The sequence below is a fragment of the Canis lupus genome, chromosome 32 (genome assembly GCF_048164855.1).
Source record: "Canis lupus baileyi chromosome 32, mCanLup2.hap1, whole genome shotgun sequence".
NCBI lineage: Eukaryota > Metazoa > Chordata > Mammalia > Carnivora > Canidae > Canis > Canis lupus.
This window is the reverse complement of record NC_132869.1, coordinates 8,929,143-8,946,960: the sequence shown is the minus strand read 5'-3', so window position 1 is coordinate 8,946,960 and position 17,818 is coordinate 8,929,143. Positions and strand designations below refer to the sequence as shown.

At 41.4% G+C, this 17,818-nt stretch overlaps 1 long non-coding RNA gene across 1 annotated transcript in view; it reads left to right on the top strand.

Moving 5' to 3' along the window:
- The window catches only part of LOC140622929 (uncharacterized), a 59,336-nt gene extending 41,866 nt beyond the window's left edge, over positions 1-17,470 (top strand). The window contains exons 2-4 of the long non-coding RNA XR_012022587.1: positions 11,746-11,800; positions 15,146-15,225; positions 17,374-17,470. This is a non-coding gene — a long non-coding RNA (uncharacterized lncRNA). The remainder of the gene's footprint in view (positions 1-11,745; positions 11,801-15,145; positions 15,226-17,373) is intronic.
- The last annotated feature ends 348 nt before the right edge of the window (positions 17,471-17,818 follow it).

The following is a 17,818-nucleotide window of genomic DNA, read 5'->3' as shown; positions in this document are numbered from 1 at the left end:
ATGCACCGGGAGCCCGACGTGGGATTCGATCCCGGGTCTCCAGGATCGCGCCCTGGGCCAAAGGCAGGCGCCAAACCGCTGCGCCACCCAGGGATCCCTTATTTATTTATTTATTTATTTATTTATTTTTTAATTGAATTCTTGACATGCTCCTTCCTCTGTCTGCTCTCATCACTTGTTATCCTTTTGCTGCCTTGCATCAACCATGGATACCAATGTCATCCTGGCTTGTGGGCCTGGGTCTGGATTGTCCCAAAGAAAAGAATTCCTGATTTTTTTCCTCTTTCCCTACACTTCCAAGATTCCCTATATCTGATCCCCTTTGTTCTTGGTTCTCACCTTGTCTTGGATTTCTGAGGGTCTTGCCCTGTAACCCACATGACTAAACAACAGCTGCTAGGAAGAACTTCTATGGAAAGAGGTTAGGGCTGGGTGAGAGGCCAGTGTGCGGCCTCTGCTTTGCCCCCTTTTCTTCATTACCTCTTCAGCATTTCCAGAGCAAGTGGGAAGAAGTCCTCAGGTGTTTTTTCCAGAGCCTGGAGGGTTACAGCTCTGTAATCAGTTTTTAGGAGAGTAAATGTCAGCTACCTAAACCTTCCCTCTGTGGAAAGGGAGGACAAACTGAGATGGGCTGTCTCCTTTGCTACTGTCTCTCAGAGGCATGATGAGGTCTTCGGCTCTGGCTTAGGCCTTGGACCATGGGGGCCTTTCCTGGCTTTCTTCCATCTCTTTGATGGAGCCACCAGGTAAGCAGCCCACTCTCAGACCATTTAATCTGAAGGCAAGAAGTAACCTTCCCACAGTCATGAGTGTTTATGAGGATAGAGATCAAATATGTCATTGACATGAGAGACTACTGCAATATAAATGAAATAATTCTTAGGAAAAGTGCTATCGAGGGAAATTTCTTTCTTTCTTTCTTTCTTTCTTTCTTTCTTTCTTTCTTTTTTTCTTTCTTTCTCTCTTTTTAAAAGATTTATTTATTCATTTTAGGTGGGAGGAGGGGGGGTGAAGGGGGAGGGAGAGAGTTATTTAAGCAGACTCTGGAACCCAAGGAGAAGCTTGATCTCACAACCCATGAGATCATGACCTGAGCCAAAATCAAGATTTGGATGCTCAACTGACCGCCCCATCTGGGTACCCCCTCTCTTTTCTAAGCATTGCCAGTAATTTGTTTTCTACCTTGTGACATGAAGCATAGTAGTCAATCATAATACTAGGTGTCCAAATATGTTGAATGAGGGATCAGTGGGTAGATGAATGAGCATCTCACTGAAGATGTGGAACTCTCCAGACCAGAGCCTGTTCACACTGGGAACTTCTTGTAATACTTTGTATACATGTCAGGAGCCCTGACAGCAACTTTAAAACCATAAGGGATGCATCTGGCAAGGTACTTCCTTGTGTGGGACTGACCGGCCATGGCACTGGATGTCTGGAGCCTACACTTGGGGCTATTTGTTCTCTAGCATATTTCATGGATAGATGCCAGAAGGTTCTGGTGCCCTTTGGTGCCAACTAGGTGGCCAGGGAACCCGACCCAGTCCTAACTGATTAGGCCTTGTAGGTGGTAGTTAACTGTGTTAAAGGAGAAGGAGGGACACCTGGGCGGCTCAGTGGTTGAGCATCTGCCTTTGGCCCAGGGCATGATCCTGGAGTCCCGGGATCGAGTCCCACATTGGGCTCCCTGCATGGAGCTTGCTTCCCCCTCTGCCTGTGTCTCTGCCTCTCTCGTTTTCTCTCTGTCTCTCTCTCTCTGTCTCTCATGAATAAATAAAATCTTTAAAAAAAAAAAAGGAGATTGTTCTGAGAAATATAAATGCCCTGAGGCAAAGAATTTTCATACATTAATCTGACTACAAAATGTGTTTTAGCTCCATATTTAAAACATCTTAAATTTTAAGAGTGATTTATGTTTATCATAAAAGATGCAAAAAGTATGGATGAATAATAGTAAAGCCCGCCACCTGTGTAAAGCCCTAGTCCCACACCTGAGGAAGCTCAGCTGACAGTTTCTTGTTGATCTTTTCAAAAAGTGTTTAATGTACATAGAGGTGTATCAAATGGGCTGAACGAAATGATGGTGAAATCAGAAAAGTTGCTTTATTCTTCGCCTCACATACACCCTTCAAACATGTGCTACAAACCCCCTTGGATGTTATCTTGGGCAGATCCTGTAGCTTCTCCAAACAGGTGTAGAGTTAAAAACAGTCTTTCATTTTCCAATAGATTTAAAAGGTCAATCTGATCAAAGTCACAAGTTGCTTCTGGGGGTGCAGGTGGCTCAGTCAGCTAAGTGTCTGGCTTCGGCTCAGATCAGCATCCCAGAGTCCTAGGATAGAGCCCTGCATCCGGCTCCCTGCTGAGACTGCTTATTCCTCTCCCCTGCTCGTTCTTTCTCTTCAGATCTCTTTCTCACACGTGCTCTATCTCTCTCGGATAAATAAATAAGTTGCTTCTTATATCCAGTTAAAATTTTTCTTTCCTTCCCCTAAGTTTAGACCCGATTCTGGTTCAGAGGCCTCCAAGGAGAAAGAGTATGGGATGTGGCTTTTTACTCCCCTTCACCCTGCTTTTTCACACCCCCGGGCCCCTTGCTGAACCTTGCTGCCTCCAGCCCTTCCAGGACAGGGCTGCGGAGGCCATATGAGAGGTAAAAGGACAAGGCCTTGCTCAACAGATGCCGTGTAATCAGACATCTATGCCCTCTGGTAGTGGATACCTAAGGCTGGCTGCTTCTTGCGTGGGGTGGTTCTAAGGATTTATTCAGACGCTCTCTCCGCCCGATAAGGGACTCTGCTCTCTGTTCTCTGAACTATTCTCTGTTGTGGAGATGCTCTTAGCCTAGCCTCTCATGACTCTCCAAGCTCTCAGATTCCAGCTTGCTCACGCTGGGAACTCATGCAATACAGTTCTGTGGCTCCCCTCCTCTCCCAGAATGTTTCTTTGGGGTTATCTTGCCCCAGCAGGCAGGGCTCTGGGGCAAGATCTTTTCAAGATGGCACTAGCCTGGCCACCTTCTAGGGTGATCACTTGGCCTCTGGGAAAACCTGACATTGTTGCCCTACCGAGCCCTAGAAGAATGGCCACTCCCACTGCAGCCCTCTTTCTTTGCTCTGCCCTTACACGTCATTCTAGACAACCATTGGCCTTTAACATTTCCTAGACAAGAGGCAGCCCCCTCATTCTGTTCCCCTGAGTTCTAGGGAACACAGATTAAGCTCACTTAAGGGCTCTCTCAACCACATTCTATGAAAAGAGAGGCATGGAGGGACCTTTTGAACTTTTGCAGATTATCAAGCAATGAGATGGGGGTGAGAGGTTTGTTTTTTTTTTTTCCTCTGTCTGGCAAGACTTTTCCTCTCTCAGGGGGTTTCTTTCTTCTCCCTGTCTTGGCACTTCATTCAGCCTCCCTCCTGAGAAACAAAATCCATGGTACTAAATACTATTAGACCAAAAATGCTTCTCCAAGCTCTCCTTTTCTTTCTCACTCTAACATCCTCTTAGATAGAGATTGAAGGTGGGTGATGAGCTAAGAGTCACAGTATATTTTGTTTATGTTTTTGGAGTTCTGAATGGATAATATAGTATCTCTATTTAGAATATGGGATGGGAATATGTCTCTTATTATTATGAATGTTGAAACCTCAGCCCAGATTCCGATAGAATAGGAAGTCTAACACACACACACACACCACACACACACACACACACACACACACACAGTTCTAGGTATTGTAGATCTTTTCTTGACCTCAAATGGGAGTGTAACTATGTTTATTGTTATAGAGCTTTTCTTAAGGACATGTCTTAGACTATGGGACCACTGGAGGATTGCATTATATGGCTGTTTCCAGATTTCTGTTATGACAAACGATGCTAGAGTGAAGAGTCTTTGTATCCTTTGAGAGTGTATCTGCAGAAATAAATTCCTAGAAAATGAATCATTTTGAATTCACAAGTAAAATTTTGATAGATGTTGCCATTTGCCAACTTTTATGTTTTCACTCTAACCATTAGAACATAGAATGCCCATTCTCCACACTTCTACTAATCAGGAGGTTTAAGAAGCATTTATGTATTTGTCAGTTTGGATAGGTAAAAAATTTGGCATATTAACATTATTTCAGTTTCTACAGTTTCTTTTTTTTTTTAAGATTGTATTTATTTATTCATAAGAGATAAAGAGAGAGAGGCAGAGACATAGGCAAAGGGAGAAGCAGGCTCCCTGCATGGAGCCCGATGCAGGACTCAATTCCAGGACTGCAGGATGACACCCTGAGCGGAGGGCAGACACTCAACCGCTGGGTCCCCCAGGTGCCCTAGTTTCTACAGTTTTTATTTCTCCAATTATTAGCATGATGGAACGTCTTTCTATACATTTCTTTGTCTTTCAAATCTTATTTCTGAATTGCTTATTTATTTCCTTTGCTCATTTTTGAATTCCTGATCTTCATATTGATTTTTAAAGAGCACCTTCTATGTTAAGGACATTTGCTCTTTTCTGATAAGTGAAATGAAACATTCATTGCTTCTAGTTCTTCTTTGACATGTTGACTTTGTGTGTATCTCTTATTTTTTTCCTGTAAAGAAGTTTTACAATTTTATGTAGGTTTTTCCTTTGTAGCATCAGGAATTTATGACATCTTTGAGAAAGTCTCCAAGTTTCTAAAAATATTCACCCATTTTCTTCTAGTGTTTTTATGCATTTTTTAAAATATTTAATTATTGATCCTTTAGGGTAAAGTGTGAGCCTCATTTTGCATCTAACAAAGCACACTTTTTCCTTTCTGGATTTCTTTAGCTCCTGTTTCTCTTCTTCATCTCACTGAACGAAAATCGAAGTTATACTCAGAGCCCCTCTTCAAACACATAGCTTCTCACATAGTTAAACCCAAAGACAAATAAAACAGGCAAAGCATTTTTTGTTTGTTTGTTTTGTTTTAAATTATGCCACTGCCCACTTTCCAGGATTCTTAGCCTATCTCTTCTAGGCATCAGTCCCTTGCACCCGTATGTATTTTCATGACAGTTCTAATGTATTTTCAAATCCAATGGTGAAAGAGGTAAAATATTTGCTCCTCCCCATTTTTACAGTGGAAGCCAAGAGAGGGGAAGCAAAAGGCCCAAGGTCACAGAGCAATTTAGGGTGTTGAAATGCAAGGTTCTGAGCCATCTAGCCAGTTGCACTAACCATCAGACAACATCACGTACAAAGGACAGGTAGAAAGCATTCTTCTTCTGATTGCATCATGCACCGAATTACATAATCCACAACAAAAACAGCTAAAGGGCATTGGACAGGGTAAAGCTTAGCCCATTAAAATGCACAGATGTTTCAGTGAATTGGGGAAATGGCCTGCTCGTAGAGATCATATATAATATTTGACAATGTGAGTCAGACTTGGGCATCATTCAAGATTAATTTTGTGCCCTTAATGAAATAGCTGATTGTTTTGACTTGTTCTTCTCTGCTTGTTCCGAGTTGCCTGACAGTGTGTTACAGAGACAGTTTTGCTGTTCTGAAGCTCTGTTCTCAAACGCTGAATTATGGAGTCCATTTACAAGTTCAGAAGATCTGTTTGGAGAGGCAGGAATCCAGTAAAGCTTCTAATTTTTCCATGATGATTGATGGATTTGGAGCACTCTTAAGGGGCGGCTGTATAATGCTAAGTGTTTAGCATGTGCCAGCTTTGTCACCTTATGTGAACCCTGTAACCACCTTTTATTCCAACCTCATCGTCTCAGGCTGCCTCTGAGGGAAGGAGAATTTCTGACTTTGGATGTTGGAAGAGACCAGAGGGAGGGTGGGCAGGGGCGATGAGGAGGCACTAAAGAAAACTTGTCTGTGTCTTAATTACCTGGCAGCTTCCCTTGCTTTAGTCTCAGAGGTCATTGGATTTCTCCCAGAAAAGTTGTTTTGTAAAGGGTGTGTGGAGTAGTGTAGGCCCTCTGGTGAATAAGATACTCCTTCCCAGCAACAGGATATGAGAGAGTTCAGCACCAGGAAGATCCCCGTGTCCAAAATGGTGGGGAGAAGTCGGAAATGGTCTCTGTCTGACCAGCTGCTATTTTCTCTAAAATCAAGTGGTTCTGGGGATTGGCTCCCGCACCTCATAATACTGGGAGACTGTGTTTAATCCTAGGTGCCTGAAGTTCTTCAGTTAGTCTGTGGTTTATGTGGTCAATGCTGACAGCACCAGCTAAGTTGGAGTTACAGGCAGTGATTTGCTTGTCACAGAAATGGTTCATTCCTTGATGTACTTTCAAGCACTATGTCCTATGAATCCTGTTGGCAAGAAAACTATCCTCCACCCTAGCACTTAGTTAATAAATATGGCTTGAAAAGCAGCCAAAAATGCATATGTTTTCTGTGCTGTTAGATTTCTTCATGAAAGGGAAAAGCTCTTCTGAATGTGATGCACAAAAGATTCTATTAATTAGGAGAAATTTGAATGTCTCCCTATAGAATAAAACAAAAATAGTAGCCTACATCACTATTCTATCAGTTCCTTTGTTGGATAAAGTTTATTGCTCTTGCTTTTAGCGGAGGGATTGCCTCTCTGAGCCCTCAGTTGTCTTTCTTATCCGTGCACTGTGCACACACAACTATTCATTAATGTCAACAAGACTTATGAGAGCATATCCGGTGGGGTGGAGGCAAGGGGACTAGATCCCAAAGTCAACATCTTCGCAATACATTCCAAGATGAAAATGATCAGAGTCCCATTACTCTTCAATGACTACAGAAAACAAAATAGAGCATTGAGGACACAGGTTAAAGATGGTGCAGAAGACTTTCATTTTCTCCCCCTGAATTGTGTCATATATATGCCAGACTCTAAAGCATTCCAAGCCAAACTTTTCTCAAGGTATTGTAGGATAGGGTCATGAGAGATCACTTGGAAGTAGAAATTCTCAAAAGAAATGTAAGCTTCCAGGAAGCTGAAGGAGCAAAGAGCAGCCACTCAGGCAGGAACCAGGTGCTAAAGATTCTGAAGCACACATGAGGGAGTAAAATCAGCTAAGGAGATGTGTGTATTGAATGAAGGTACCAGGGAGGGGTCTTTGTGTCTCAAGGAGACAGAGTTATTTCTTAGCTACTTTCTGCCTTGATGAGTTTGTAGTTATACTGAGGAGGGCTCCTAAGAAAACCTTGTCCCAACTCTAAGAACAATGCCTTCGGTATACTCCTTTCCTCCTTTGTTCACTCCACTGTAAATTTTGCATGCCCTTGAAGATTGACACTACACCTTTCTCTACTCTGAGCCCTATGTGGCTGATGTCTGTGGACTAAATCACCTGGGCTCCCTTGCCTCTGGCTTCTATTTGGGTTTGGCTGACAGGAGGGACTGGCAGGAAGTCAGAGGGAGGCAGGAGAGAGAGGTGGATTTGCTTATTCCCCAGTGCCCTTCCTGCCAGGCCTCAGGTTATTAGTGGCTGTGTTCTTCTAGAAAAGGTCACAGCTCCTGTTGAGAGACCCTTTCCTGCCATGCAGGTCTCACTGGGATTCAGCAACCACTTCCTCCCAAGGCCATTCGGGCCTAGGGTTGCTGGTGGTATCCCTCTCTCACTAGCCCAGGGATGTTTCACCATCCTTTGTCAATCTTCCTTACCCGTAATTATTGTCTTACATACCCATTGAGTGGGCCATCTGTTTTCTGCTAGAACAATGACATGTACATCTATCCATATCAGCAAGGCTGCTTAGAATAGGGAGCAAGTGGCCAGCCCTTGACCTACATCCAACAGTCATACTCTGTAGGAACTGTGGATCCCTGGTAGTTGTTCTACCTTTGGAGATGTTGTTCTCAAGCCCACATTTTTAAGTTGTCACTTTGTGCCATGCTGTGCTTCTATCCTCTGGCCATGTTAGCTGTTAAGTGGCAGTCATGGCCTCTCTGCTCTCTCTCTCGCTTTTGATGATCTAAGTGTTTCCTACAGGGCAGGTACTGTGCTGAGCTCTTTATCTATTTTATTTAATTTTCACAATAAATCATTACTACCTTTATCCTCATTTTGCAAACGAGGAAACTAAAGCTCAGAAAAAGTTGCTAAAGATCACACAGCTGGGAACTGTAGGGATTCAAATCCTGTTCTGCTCTAAACTACCAAACTGTTGGGCAGCCAAACTGTGGCTCAGCAGTTTAGCGCCGCCTTCAGTCCAGGGCCTGATCCTGGAGACCTAAGATTGAGTCCCGTGTTGCGCTCCCTGCATGGAGCCTGCTTCTCCCTCTGCCCATGTTTCTCATGAATAAATAAATAAAATCTTAAAAAAAAACAAAAACAAAAACTACCAAACTATGTACTAGCTGATCCTCCGGCTTGGTTCTCAGAGCCCAGTGTAATTGCATGCCACGTTTCTATATATACTGGTGCTTCTTCAGTGTTTTCTAAACCATGGAGACATCCTAGCTGTTCAGATTTCTCACTGGGCTTCTAGTCCTGGCCCATTTTCTGCTCCTCCCAATCTAGAACTTGATCTCTGTTTTAGTCTGCTAGGGCTGCCATAACAAAATGCAACAGACTGCATGACTTAAACAACAGAAACTTATTTTTCATAGAAGTCTAAGATCAAAGTGTTAGCATGATAGGTTTCATTCTGAGTTCTTCTCTGTTGGCTTGTAGGTGGTCACCATCTTGCTGTGTGTTCACATGACCTCTTCTTTATAGACACGAAGAGAAAAAGTGAGCTCTGTTGCTTGTTCTTCTTATAAGGACACAAATTCTATAGAATTAGAATGACCGTACATAAACTCTGTTACCTCTCTAAAGCCACATATACAAATATAATTACATCGTGGCAGTTTGAGCTTCAATATATGAATATGGGGGTGGCAGCAGAGACATAATTTAGATCATTACAGTCTCTCTTCCTGGGAACCTAGACTTATCATTGATTCCTGACCCGTAATGTCAAAAACAAAAATCAGACCGTCTTTGGTAGGAAAAAATTCCCTATCTCTCATACCTAGAAGGAAATAAATCTTCCCAAATTTTTATAAATGAGCATAAATATTTTTTTAAATGCCAAGATTTGGGAATATCACTTAAATCAAACTCAGTTTAAACTATATACATATGAGGACTTTGACAGAATATTTATAGTTAGAACATCATATCCTAACTTCAGGCAGAGGAGCAGCATTACATCATCTTGATAAGATGTGATCTGTACCATACTTAACCATTCTGTGTTGATTTTATATGCTCCTGAAGAATCTAGGGTTTACTTCTACAGTGTGAGAAGGGTGTGGGGACAAGAGCTGATAGTCATGGATAAAATGGATTGGAGGTGCTTGATTAGGGAACCGAAGAAAGGAAAACTGTGATGGTGGAGAGACAGAGGTAGATGAAATGTTTTGTCCTTTGAAAAACATTTTTTTGTGGTAAATCATATGATATAAAGTTTGGTCATATAATCAGTTTACCCCCCCTTTCCCTAATCTTTTACCATTCCATTCCATTCCATTAAATCTGGCCAGCTGTTTTGTTTCTGCTGAGTTCTACCTCTATAGAAGTCAGTCAGATTTTATATAAATATAAAATATATACATTTTAATTCAGCATGTATAGTTATAGGATGTGTCTCAACACAGTTAAATCTTTGTGTTTTGTTTTATTACAATATACACTACAGAAAGGAAATCTAGTTTACACTTGTGGTACTGGCCATTGAAGGGGGGGCCACATCTAAGAGTATGCAGTCCAGACGTTTGTTTCTCCAAAGTCCTGCATATATTTTTAAACTGAGAGGTTAATAGAAAGAAGGAAAAAACTGGGGGTCCCTGGACAGTTACAGGTCTAGGGCAGCTGGCTTCTGAGATAAAGGAGACAAAAGTCCTTCCTGAGACACATAAATAAGATGTTTAACACACTGATGTGTCCTAATTTTACTAGTGTGGATTATCCTGATCTGTTAGGACTCTGATTTTTTCAGAAAGCAGAGTCCACAGTCTCCCTCATTAGGCCCATTTAGTTTATACTTCTCTCAATCACACAGATCTCTAGAAGTTCAATCACCGATGCTAAGTCTAAGCCATTGTGTCTTGTTCCATCAACAATGAAGCTAAAAATCAGCTAGTCTGCATAATGACTCTTATTCCTGAAAATGTTCTCTTCACTTTTTAAATATGTTGCCCCTCTTCAAGCTATACAAAGACAAGGGAAAAAAAGAAAACAAAACATGGGTGTGGCATTAGATCGAATGTCCTTAGAAAGTCCTTTTTAAAAAAAAATATTTTATTTATTTATTCATGAAAGACACAGAGAGAGAGAGAGGCAGAGACACAAGCAGAGGGAGAAGCAGGCTCCATGCAGGGAGCCAGACGTGGGACTTGATTCCAGGTCTCCAGGATCACACCCCGGGCTGAAGGCAGCACTAAACTGCTGCCACCCGGGCTGCCCTAGAAAGCCCTTTATTCCCTCCAAATTCTCTGACTTTCACCTTTTGCTTACTTTCTTGAATAAGGGGATACATGGACCCAACATCAGAGCATGTTATTTTTTTTTTTCTCATGAGCAGAAGGGAAGGGTTTTGCAAATTAAAAAAAATAAAATGCTAACGCCATGGGGAAATCATGGCTTATCATCAGTGTAGCCAGTGTGGTTAAACTGTAATACAAAACTCCTATTTCTTCACATAAGCACCAAAGCATCACAGGGAAGCTACTTACATGAGATATCCTTTTTATCTTTCTTTTATTTTTTAAAATATAAGAGTGTGGGAAAAGACTTTCAGCCCTTAGATATTGGCCTTTATAACTTCCTTGTTGAAATTGTGAAATTTCGAAGTTAATGTTTCCCTCGGGGAATTTCCTTGACAAACTAAACAGTTCTTGCCTTATTCTTCCAATGTGGGACACTGTCAAGAGGGGAGGTCTCTCAGCCACACCTTTTTACAGAACATCTCATCATTCCACTCTGGAATGTGCCACCTACAGGGTCTGTGGAGGTGGGAATCCTGGGGACCACAAAACCCATTGTGCCTCTTCTGAAACTGTTTGGTCTGTTCAGAAACTGTCTAGATTGAGCTGGTGTCCCAACGGAGATGCCATGATCTATGGGAGCAAGTACATTTGGGAGTAGATCCCACGAATATTTGGATTAAGCAATTTGTTCTTCAAAACCCAGAAGGATCAAAACCTCACTTATTTATTTGTACCAATAGGTACTTGCAATGGTTAATTTTATGTGTCAACTTGATGAGGCCATGGTACCCAGGTATTTGCTTGAACATCATTCTAGATGATACTGTGAAGGTGGTTTTTTTTTTTTTTGTTTTTTTTTTTAGATGACATCAACATTTAAGCCGTAGATGTTGACTAAAGCAGATCACCCTTCTTAACATCTAATCAGTTGAAGGTCTCAATAGAAAAAAGATTGACCTCTACCAAAGAAGAAGAAATTCTGCCAACAGTCTGCCTTTGGACTCAAACAGCAATTTGTCCCTGGGACTCTACTCTGTCAGCATTCCCTGCAGATTTTGGATATGCCAAGCTTCTATAATCATATGAGCCAAGTCCTTAAAGACGTCTCTCTCTCTCTCTCTCTCTCTCTCATATATGTGTGTGTGTGTGTGTGTGTGTGTGTGTACAGTTTTATTTATACACACACATCCTATCAGTTTTGTCTTTCTGAAGAATCCTAATATGGGAGTATACATACTATAAAACTTAACACATTTTTGTGGAAGAGAGTGATTTGTATTATGCTTTGATAAATTTATGATACTGTTCTTTTCAGGCTGTGGTTCCCCGTGAGGCTGATATGAAATATTCAGTCATAGGAGACACTGCAGGTATAGTGATTTACTCTTTACAACTTGACTTTCTAAAACTGTTATGTTATACTTATGCTTAAAATTCTTTACTGCTCTCAAGATAAAGGTCAAAATGATTATGTGGCCTATGAGTAGTGTGATCATATAGTTATCCAAAGAGGAACAGTTTTGAGAATTAAAGAGAGTGAGATTAATAGGATCACACAGTATCTACAAGACCTTGTTCTGGCTCCTACCTCCTCTCTTCTACTTCCGAGTTCCACACCATTCACCCTGCTTGGGCACCATGCTTCTTCCTGTCTTAAGGCCTGTGTACCTGCTGATCTTTCTGCCTGAATACAACCCCTGCCAAGTACCCATAACTCTGCCTTGCTAATGCTTCCTCCTCTTTTAGATCAGCTCAACATCATTCACTTATGGACTCTTCCTTGGTTCCCTGAATGAAGTTGACATGATCTCAAAGCACCATGTACCTTACTTTTGTCGCACTTCCCATTTTGTGACTACCTTTTCATTTTTATTTATTCATTTATTTTTATTTAGGTCATTATTGGATTCAAGTTTGTCTACCCAACTGGCTGTAGATATCATCAGGACAGGGCTTTTATCTGTAGTTCCAATGCTTATGTGCTTGGCACACAGTAAATGTGCCACCCTAAATGTTTCTTGAATAAATAAATGAGTGAATCCTAACCACTTGAACCGCATATGAATGGTTATTTTCACAGGTTATAGTTGAATTGGCTTCATTAAACACTCTTGGTCATACAGTGGTAAAATTAAGTCTGTAGACTCAGAGCCCATGCACTTTCCACTACACCAATCTGCCTTTCTCGGCAGCCTGCAGAAACCAAAGGCAGAATGACTTAAGGAAAACATTTCAATCTGTGGTCTTCCCTTTCTGCTTCATCTCTAAAAACATGTCCCAATTCATGATACTACTAAGAGAAATGAGAAATCTATGTGTGTGGTTTAGAGAGGAACCAAACCTAGAGTATTTGTCTGGCAATCGTGTACTTATTATGTCTGAATAATCAAGCATTGTAGTGAAGCATATCACTCACTTGAAGGTGAGAATAAACATAGGAAAATTTTTCTTTTGTACCAGATTTTAGAAGGTGAAAAACTCACATAAAGGAGAGAATCAAACATAATGTATAACACCTTCACATTTCATAAAAATAGAGATTGAAAATCACATCTCAAATTTTTATACAATTCAAAGGTATTTTAGATATGATTCCAAATGATCAAAGCAACTGATTTTAATTGATTCCTAAATAACAATACTAAACCTGTCCTGATTGTCAGGTAGGTAATCCCATTTCATTTTAGAAACACAACAGTTTAAGAGTTGTGCAATCTTCCTTGGGTATCATGTACTGAGCAGACAGCTCAGACAGGGAAACTTGCATAAATCTAATCAAAATGGCCTTACAAGGCTGTCTCCTGAATTTCAGACCCACAGGGCAGTTTCACAGCCGAGTCTGAAAGACTTGAAAAAACAGGGTTGAATTGGAAGTGCTGACACAAGCCCAGCAGAGAGAATGGCCTCACTTTATTGCTACAACAATCTGAGCAAAAATGAATAATTTGGGGGGTGTGCATTAATCTTCAAGCTGCTTCTACGTGACTTGAGAATATGCCACCGAAACCGACATAACTCGGCCATGTAAATTGTGTGTACATTCCTACTGAATAGGGCCCTTGATCACATTCCTGACAATTATGCTGTTCTCAAAAAGATCTGAACTAAGTCCTAACATGTTAAGAATGCTCAGGGGAAAAAAACAACAGTGGAGAATTTTGCTTCTCTGTTACAAAAATAGAAGAAGGAGGGGCTTATGGCAATAGCAAATTAAGACTTTTTCAAGAAACTGTGCCTGACATGAAGTAAGCTGATCAACAAGTTATTCTTAGGTGAGCTTAGGGCTAACATGATGGCAAAGAACGACAGGTACTATAGGAAAAATTATTTTGGTAATACTCATGCTTCCACAGGACTTGGTATTTCTCTTGAAGCATTTATCTCACCCTGGGCTAATAGCAGACATTTGCATTTTTGCTTTGCTTTTCCATGTCTGCACTCCTGCCCCCAACTCTTAGACTTGAGTTGCTAAAGGACAACTTTTAATCCCATAAAGCACTCAGTAAACTGCCGTGAACATAGCAAATGCAAAATATTCATTAGCTGAGTTCAATACTACTTAGTAACTGGTGACCTGTACGAAATGAAATATGGGCAGAGGAAATATATCCTGGCAGATAACATAATGACAGTTCTTGAATTTTATAGAGCCACCTGGACCTGAGATTGTTTGCGTGTTTTATTATTAGCCTCTTGAACACTAGAGCTCGTAACCTAGACCAGGTCACCTGTCAAACCCAATTGGCGGCATTGTTTTTTCCTTTGAAGGAGCATTGAGAGCTTGGAGTTAACAATACCATCACCATCACACAGCCTCTACTGTTCGGGCAAATAAAGATTTGAATCCCAGTTTTGCCAGTTCCTGACTGTGTGACCTTGGGCAAATTTCTTAATCTCTCAAAGGGAAATGGTCTAGACGAATTCCAAATTTCTATGGCCAGAGGGTGTTTCATGTGCTTGCAGCATGAGTTTGTGTGGGTGAGCTGGGTTCATTTAAAGGCAACAGGACAGGACCGATTGGAAGCTATAATCCACAGCAGGGAATCTCGAGAAGAATGGGGTTTGGAGACTCGTCTATGACTTGGGCATTATCTGCTCTTCTAATTTTATCTGGAGAAGTAGGGTAATAATGACTAACAATCAGCCACTGTGTCTGGATTTGGAAATTGCTTCTTGTACATTGAAAGTGTATGGCAATTCTGCACATATACCATATATAATCCTGAACCTCTGCTATGGAGGCTGCTGCCGGGAATCCCAGTATTATCTCCATACCATTGAACTGTAAAAGAATTCTGGAAACCCCCAGATGTTACTTCTGTTGCATTGACCCATCATAGGAAGCTACCATGCTGTGTGAACTTTTCAGCTTTTTAGGATTGGGAAAATGGTCTGACATTTCTGAGAAGTTCCTGTGAATCATTCTAAAAATTCCAGGTTGCAGGTTAGCTGTTGGCACCTCACAGTGCTAATGCTTTTAAGCACTAGCCTACGCAGTTTGACACTCGGTATACATTTATGCGGTTGATGAAGTGTCACCAGTGGTACAGTTACGGGGGCTGCTCCTGGGAAGACATTATTCTTATTTTAGAGTTTAAAAAGGACACCTTGAAGGGAAGCTTCTTGCCCAAGGCCATGTAGCAGGAATGCAGTAGAGGCCGTAGTCTCAGGATTTTAAGTCCTATTGATTTGATGTCCCTGAAAACTCTTCTCAGGACTGGAAAGGCTGCAGCGTGGCACAACCTTCCCGTGGTCCCTCTCTCTGAAATGGGTTGCATCATCTGATTCTCTGAAAGTAAGTTTCCTTTAAAAAAAAAAAAAATTAGTGGGAACTTTTATTACAAAGAGTGCAGCATGTTAACAACACTGTGTGATTCAGTGAATCATTTCAGAGACTACTTACATCACAGGGATTTCCCTCAGGCCATGCCAGTCATGGGATAGAGCAGGGATGTCCTACTGTAGCAAATCAATTTTTCTGCTCCCCTTACCCGTGCCCTGTGGGAACTTCGAACTCAGTCCAGTCCTTCACTCTGCTCAGAAGGGGAGGGGAATCCTTGAGGTGAGGGGTGAGTATCTTAGGAAGTGCAGTCTTTCCTACACACTTCATCTCTGGGTCTGGTAATGCCAGCGTTTCCTGACCTGACCACAGAGCCATGTGCCTGTCTTGTCTGCTCTGTCTTGGATGCCTCAACATTCCACCTGTCAATCATTCCGCCTTCTCTTCTTTATTTCCAGCAGATGTGACCATCTTCCCTATTATAGAAAGTGAAGAGGATGACTGACCCCATGTACAAGAATCTGTCAGGGATTCTTTTCTTGCATCCCATGTCAGCCAGTCCCCTGTAGCTCTCCTCTTTTAGGAGTGAGGACCCTAAGAACCATGCTTGTCTGTCCTCCTTTCTTCCCTTCAGGACAGTGTCAAGACCTCTTCTTCTAGCAACTATTTCTTCCCACCTCTACTAGTGGATTCCTTTCAAAATAGAACAACTAAGGTTTTTTTTTGGGGGGGGGGGCGGTTGGTGGGAAGGATGGGACAGGTGGCTTTAGTTACACTTGCTTGAAAGGATAGCAGTATATGAAACAAGGAAATTATCCAGATATATTTGAAACTTTAGTTCTAGTTCCCTATGAGGTTTTTGCTATGCTTCAATTAATAGACTTGATTTTTTTAGAAAAGTTTTGAGTTTACAGAAAATTGGGCAGATAGTACAGAGAGTTCCCATATACACCCTCTTCCCACTCTATGAGGTTTTAGGCACTTAGTTTTGGAACTCATGAACTGCTTGAAGAAGAAATGCCATCTTGCAAGTAAGCACCACATTTCTAACATGCTGAACCACTGAGAGACATGCAGAGAAATGAATAAAATCAGTATTTTAAGTAGATCACTTATTGTCTTGACCTACAGGCTATTTGTAAAGGCAAATTACTAAAATATACTAATTACACAGCATTTTTAGTTATTCAGATAAGAAGTACAAATAGTGAAGTTTTTTTTTTTTTTAAGTTTAAAAGAGGCACAATACAATTGGGTATTATTCTAACAATAACTAGAATTTTCTTATTGCTTATCTCCTTTTTCAGTTGCTTCTGTTCTGGGTTCCCATTCTAGTCAAGCCCATTTGTCCAGAACCACAAATTGGTTCTTAAAAGCTACCTGTGGTTGAAGTATGGGAGCAGAGTGGGTGCTCTATTAACTGTGTGTGGTTTCATCTTTCTGCAGCTAAATCCCCAAAGCCTTTAAAAGGGCAGGGAGTTCGAAGTCTTCTCTAATGATCTACTAATGGTTGAAAAAGCTTGTTGAAAAGGTTGTAAATATTTGTTGATTGATTGTCAATAGAGAAAAAGGCTTTTACTCCTCCATGGCAGCTGAGCTGAGCCGAGAGAGTGAGGGAGGAAGCTTTTACACACCCATTTGAATTCAGCTTTTTTATTTCTCTGCTTTGAGGTCCTAGACATGGATTTTTAAAAAAAGATTTTATTTATTTATTCATGAGAGACACAGAGAAAGAGGCAGAGACATAGGCAGGGGGAGAAGCAGGCTTCATGCAGGGAGTCCATGTGGGACTCCATCCCGGGACCCTGGGGTCACACCCCGAGCCGAAGGCAAGGCAGAGGCTCAACCGCTGAGCCACCCAGGCGTCCCCCTAGGCATGCATTTTGACCATAGACCTTTTCTTTCACCTTCAAAAAGAAAAATTAGAAAAAAAACCCCACATTTTTCCTAGGTTTCATTTTATAACACAGGGAAAATGTACAAATCGTGTCACCAAGTTGGACAAGGCTAAGCACAGCTCCTCATGAATAAGAACGAACTTTTTAGTTTCAATCCACTGAAGGGAGATGGAGTAGGTGGAGTAGGCAGCTGCTGATGTCGTGAGATGTGAACATTACCAAGACTTGCCTGCACAAAAATATCTTTCCCCTGGGTCTATCCTAGTTACTGAAAGGCAGCCAGCTATTGGAACCGCTCTTCTGGATAGAGACACTGTCTCCATTACGTGCCATTAAACACACCTCTATTCCTCAGGAAAGGTAAATGTTCTACATTAGAAAAGACTTAAAATGTGTGTGTGTGTGTGTGTGTGTGTGTGTGTGGACTTTTTATTCTGAGATCATTGTAGATTCACATTCAGCCAGAAGCAGTGATACAGAGAGATCCCCTCTACACTTCACCCAGTGTCCCCACTTTGCGTAGTGACAATAGCACAACCAGGAAACTGACATCCATACAATATGCAGACCTTATTCGGATTTCTCCAGTTTCACATCCCCTTATTTGTGCATGGGCGGAGTTGTAGAAGTTTTGTCATATGTGTCATACATATGCTGGTGTAGCTACCACTGTAGTCAAGATACAGAAGATCCAATATCCAAAGTCTATC